The sequence below is a fragment of the Nymphaea colorata genome, chromosome 12 (genome assembly GCF_008831285.2).
Source record: "Nymphaea colorata isolate Beijing-Zhang1983 chromosome 12, ASM883128v2, whole genome shotgun sequence".
In the NCBI taxonomy this organism is placed as follows: domain Eukaryota; kingdom Viridiplantae; phylum Streptophyta; class Magnoliopsida; order Nymphaeales; family Nymphaeaceae; genus Nymphaea; species Nymphaea colorata.
The window spans coordinates 15,095,848-15,101,847 of record NC_045149.1 but is presented as its reverse complement, the minus strand read 5'-3'; the positions used below and the strand labels follow the sequence as shown (position 1 = coordinate 15,101,847).

Below are 6,000 nucleotides of genomic sequence, written 5' to 3'. Positions count from 1 at the left end.
TATCGGTAACTCATTAATTAATGAATAAAAAATAAAGCACTGGATCGGATTTATTTCTCGCTTTGGGTGACGATTTAGCCGCGATGATTTAATATTTTGTATTTGCGTCTTCGGAATTTGAAGTTATGTACAAAAGTTATAAAAAAAAGTTCAAGAAACAAACTTCTCAACCGTTACCGTTTTAAGAAGGCTTTCCTTTTCCTGCCGAGTTTGGAAAGCCTCTCTCGCTCTCTCTTGACGGGAGCGAGGCCGAATCGTCGATGGGGCGGACGATGAGGAAGATGCAGATTGGGTGCGTGGGTTGTCGCAGTTCATCCTTCAGAATTCGCTACTTGCCTCTGGTGGTGGAGTAAGACTGTAAGTTTCCTCCCTCTTCCATTCGCTCTTTCTGTTTTCTGTGCTTCATTTGCTCTTTCTGCTCTCATCATCATTTGCTCTTTCTGTTCTCTGCTCTCATCATGGTTTGGCAAAAATTTTGTCCCACAGAAACAATGATCGCTATGACTCGAAGGGAAATACGCACGAAATTTTTGGAGGAGACGGGAGAGAGTGAGGGCTTCGAGAGTGTTTTGCAAAGGGATTGGGAGAGATTGTTGTCATCCTCCAAAACCGCCACGTCTTTGCGCATCTCGTCCTCTGCTGGGTCAACTTCCTCAACCTCATCACCACCGGAAGAAAGCGAGAGACGAAGTCACCTTTCTGATTCTTCCAGGGTTCGTCGGAGGCGAGAGAAGGAGAAGAGAAGTGGGGAGAACCACGATCGGCCAGAGAGAGGGAGAGAGGATCTTTTTTGCCATTGAGGATCGGTTTTCCTCTCAATGGCTGCTAGCATATTTGGACGCGCTCTCCGGCGCCAATCGACGACGCTTTTCCTAGCCCGCACCCTCTCCTCCACCGCCGCCGCTTCTGCTACCGCTCCCATCCGCGCGACCCTGTTTCCCGGCGATGGCATCGGGCCCGAGATTGCCGAATCCGTCAAACAGGTCCGTGCCCAAGAAAAGCCCCCTCTGTTGCTTTCTTGGTTTACTGTAGGTCTCATCGTCGCTGTTATATTCCGTCGGCGATGTTTTCGCAACGAAAAATCGCAATTGAATTCCTGTTAGTCGTCTATGTACAGAATTGTTAGCTTCAGAGTCTTCGTTTCTTTGGCTTTTTAGAATCCTCGAAAATTTGAAGAAGAACTCTTTACTCTTTCCCTGTTGGGTTCCTAACAAGAGTATCCTAAAGTATTCTAGCTACTTTGGGAGCACTGATGGGGATTCCTCACTACTTGTCAGTTTGAACAACCACCGTCGTCATTCTTGAAGAATTTTTGCGGTGGATAAATTTTGACACTTCCTACCGCTTTTTGGTTAAGATCAAGGAATCGCGTATGGTGCGTTTAGGCGGTCATAATTGGCCTGATCGATTGTCGCGGAGAATTGATTTACATAATCGGATGGAGCTGATTCTAACGAAATTCGATCAATTAATTTCTCATGCCATGTCGGCTTCAAATTTTATGTCATAAGTTATGATTTCGTACCATACAGTGTGTGATCCCAATCTCGGAATCTGTTGAACATTATCCAAGTGGTAGAGTTATTTGTCTGCCTCGGTACCTATTAAACTGCAAACGATGAGATTTTCTTTTAATTTTTTGGCGCTCTTTCATTATATTGTCCACAATTAGTATGCTGATGATCTTGCATCACAACTTTATAAGTTATCTACCTGTATCCAGTTATGTTCCTTTTGATATTTTTGCACATTAGTTAGATACCACAGTTAGTTGTCACCTCTGTCTGTTAACGAAGTATCGCATCATTTTGGAACGAGGGTGTTATTGCAGACAATACACTGAAGGCCCACGATCCTAGTTGAGGAAATGCTTCGGCAGATTGGTGAAACATCATGGCTGATTGCTTTTGCTGTTTTCTCTATCACGTATCCAGAGCATCTGGAGGGCTTCTCAAGTTATTGTCTAGTTACTTAGGTGTTAGAGAGTGCATGTAAATTGTGATGAGGAGTTTGGTCTACCTCTTATGTTGTTAGTTCGGTGCCTTGCAACAGTTCTTGTTCTGTTTTTTTCCTGTTAGTGCGATGATGATTAGTTGCACATGGTGTTTTACTAGAAAACTCGTAGATTGCCTATGATTTCCTAAAGTTTTATCAGGAAGAACCCGTGCAAAATATCGACTAGCACTTGTTCATGTGTATACCAGGAAATTTTTTTGTGGGAGTGCCTGACCTTTTTAGGCAACTCTGAGAATAATTTTTGGAATAAATGATGAAAAGCATTTTTAGATGAAATTATTTACTTTCATTGCTGGAGTTGTATTTTTTCCAGGTATTTGGTAGGTGCTGTGAAATTTGTTTCAGATGAAAGGATTCTAGTATCTAGACTGAGATATTTCATATTTGACGTGCCATCACATCAGTCCGATTCCTTATCGCATGAGTTATCTTTCCAATGATTTGCGGTGGATTTCTGAGTTTTCACCATAAAGATTGTAGCTATGTGCATGGATTACTTGATTGACCTGGGATTAGTTTTCACTATTTTAGGTGTTTAATGCTGCTGAAGTGCCCATTGAATGGGAAGAACATTTTGTGGGTGACCAAGTTGACCCTAGGACACAAAGTTTTTTTACTTGGGAAAGTTTAGAATCTGTGAGGAGGAATGGTGTTGGCTTAAAAGGGCCAATGCCTACACGGATTGCAAAGGGCCATAGATCATTGAATCTTGCCCTGCGGAAAGAACTTGGTCTCTATGCCAATGTCAGATCTTGCTACAGTTCACGCATCTCGTCCTCCGTTGGGCCAACTTCCTCAACCTCATCACCACTGGTGGCAACATCTCATCGCACCACGACGTTTCCAGGTTCATGGTTTGGGGAATCATTCCTAATATCCGCATAAGCACAAGCGCATGTTAAGGTGAGCAATTTTTTCTATAAGAAACCTAATTTCCTATTTTCATCCAATCTCTCCCCATTTTGTTATCTCTCGCTCCCTACTTCGCAGGAGTTTTCCAGATCTCTATCTCTCCCTGCTTTTCCAGTACGTTCTCTCAATCTCCATTAATGTTCAATCTCCTCTTTGGTCTCTCGATCTCGATCTGTCCCTTTCTTTATTTTTTATCTACTGATTGGCGTGTGCACCTCTCTCACTCTCCCGCTCCCTCTCTCCCTCGATTGGCCATTCTGACTGTTTTTCTCTTGATCTGTGTCCCTTGATCTTGAACTCTAGTTTACTCTCGATCTATCAACATTGTTGTCGCTACTTGCTTCACTTGCTCGCTGTTTGCCCTAAGCATAGGAGAAATTTCATTTCCCGGGCTGATTGAGCGAAATTGCAAGTTCATTGATCATTCTTGGTTGCGTCACTTTCTCACCGTCTGCCCTAAGCATAGGAGTCTCCTATTTTGTTATTTCAGTGGACTTGGTCTGTTTGAAGCTTGCAAAAAGTTGTGGGCGGATCTTGAAGATGCTGGTCTTGCTGTGAAGAAGGAATCATCTACATCAAGAGTACCAAGATCATAACGTGGTGGGGAGGTCAGGAATTTTCTCTCCATATGTATCATAACACAATTGGTTTTTGGCAAAACAATCTAGTCAAACTAAATGGAGCATTTGTACGTTATAGGTGATAGAGCCACTTGTTGGTAAGCAGTTGTTTGTAGTCATGGGGCCTTAGGGCACTGGAAAAGGGAAACAAACCCATCATTCTTGAGAGGTTTGAAAAGGTACACGTGGTATGTGAGGTTCTTTTTTTCCCAAAATGAAGTTAATATTCTATAATATGTTGCTGAAGGTCCTTCACGTTTATCATGTGTCTATTCTGTGTTTTGTTTGGAGAACCTTGCTTTCATTCATCTGATTGATGATCAACTTAGACTGCCCTCATTTATTTGCAGATGTTTTGTGTAGTTTTGGCTTGTTTGTTTCTGATCTAGTGCTTATCTCTATTCCATGCTTGAAAATACTGTTGATTGTTGTACAGTTCTTTACTGCTTCTTATTGCCATTCATATGACAATTAATTTTTAAATCCATAGCTTCCGTTGTCTAGGCAGATTACAACAGCTATTCATAAATGGCTTTTCTAGTTTTCAGATATACTACCCAGCTGTAACAGTAGTTGCCTTTATAAATATGATAATATCCCTCTACCATGAGCATTCAAATTTAAGATCTTGTTCTGTATTTTAGATATTTCCTTTTCAATGAAAGATAAAGGCAAAACATGAGTAAGAAATCCTTGGGTAATGTTTGAATTACTATATGGAGATGCATAAAGAGTTTTTGAAAATATACTTTGCCATAGGTAAAATGAACCAATATGGAAATACTATAACCAATTTTCTACAAGAAGAGGGGGAGTAACCCCATGAGATGTGGGAACTACTCAAGGATCTTATGTGGCTACGTCCCCACCATCAAATTCCAAAATAACAATTGGTGCAATATTTTTTATGATAAGTTGACTCATAAGCATAGGCAAATGGTTGATGGAGCATCAGGGGGGGCATTCATGATGAGAAGTGATGAAGAAGAATCAATTTTGTTTGAGACTTAATAACTATTCTATGCATCCTGCCTCATTATCTATGCAAGAGAGAGCGCCATATATGTCTTTGGGAGCACTCAAGAGATGAGGAATATCTGAGGTATCATCATGTTCTATTATTGGTGCAAAAGGATGAATCAAATTGGAGATTAGTTGGAGCATGTATTGAACACTTATTCAAGCAGGGAACGAGATATACTCATTCAACTCAGTGTCTTATATACATTGCAGTTTTAAGAGTATTGTCAAAAACTAGTACAAGCAGAGAAAGGGTTGGTAGGCCATGTAATGTCTCATAATTCAACACCTACAACCCTAGACAGCATAATCACTCTAACCTTTTGCAGTGAAATCTACAAAATGTTACACCTATCCATTAGGTAGCGTTTGATGGCCAGAAATATGTTTCTGGAAAGAAGTTTCCAAAAATTTATTTCTGGAATTGGTTTTTGAGAAATAAAATTCTACATTTCCAAAACTATGTTGTGTTTGTTAACTTGGAATTATTTTTCTGAAAACAAATTTCTGCGTTTGATGGCGTGGGAGGAAGAATCGGTGGAAATGGGAAAGCCTCCTTCCCTTCTTCCGCCTCCGCCTCCTTCCCTTTCTTCCTCCTCCCTCCTTCCTCCTTCCCTTCTTCCTCCTCCCCCCTTCCCTTCTTCTTCCTCCCTCCTTCCCTTCTTCCCCCTCCCCCTCCTTCCCTCCTCCCTCCTTCCACGATCCCTCCTTCCCCTTCTTCTGCCTCCGCCTCCTTCCCTTCTTCCCTTTCTTCCTCCTCCTTTCCTCCTCCTCCCTCCTTCCCTTCTTCCGCCTCCGCCTCCTTCCCTCCTCCCTCCTTCCACTATCGTGCCCAATCCCTCCTCCCTCCTTCCACGATCCCTCCTTCCCATTTCCTCCTCCCTCCTTCCCCTTTCCTCCTCCCTCCTTCCGGCCTCCTTCCCTTTCTTCCTCCTCCCTCCTTCCCCTTTCCTCCTCCCTCCTTCCCTTTCTTCCTCGATGAACCCTCTACAACAATAAAGGAAACAGTCCCCGTAAGACCTGGGAATTGCTCAAGGATGTCGATGAAGCAACGTCTCCTCCATCAAGTTAAAAATCTCAATTAGATGCAATTGAAGTAAGTGGCCGACTAATAGATACAACCAATGCACGGCCAACTTGATGCATCTCTGTAATGGTCAGTTTTAGAAGTTTATGTGTGATCATCTCGTTAGAAGCGCAAAGATCTGATGAAACCTTTACAACAAAAGAGGAAACAGTTCCGTGAGACCTCGGAACTGCTCAAGGAACTTGATAAAGCTATGTCCCTATCATCAAGTTGAAAATGTCAATTAGATGCAATTGAGATAACTGGCTGACTCATAGACACAACCAATGCATGGCCAATTTGATGCATCGGTATAATGGTCAGTTTTAGAAGATTATGTGTGATCATCTAATTACGCTTACAAAA

General features: G+C 42.1%; 1 long non-coding RNA gene across 1 annotated transcript in view; it reads left to right on the top strand.

Annotated features, from left to right (window-relative positions):
• Positions 1-274: 274 nt before the first annotated feature.
• Positions 275-6,000, top strand: part of LOC116266289 (uncharacterized) — a 28,352-nt gene continuing 22,626 nt past the window's right edge. Inside the window, exons 1-5 of the long non-coding RNA XR_007574999.1 lie at positions 275-357; positions 487-983; positions 2,548-2,919; positions 3,419-3,536; positions 3,628-3,727. This is a non-coding gene — a long non-coding RNA (uncharacterized LOC116266289). The remainder of the gene's footprint in view (positions 358-486; positions 984-2,547; positions 2,920-3,418; positions 3,537-3,627; positions 3,728-6,000) is intronic.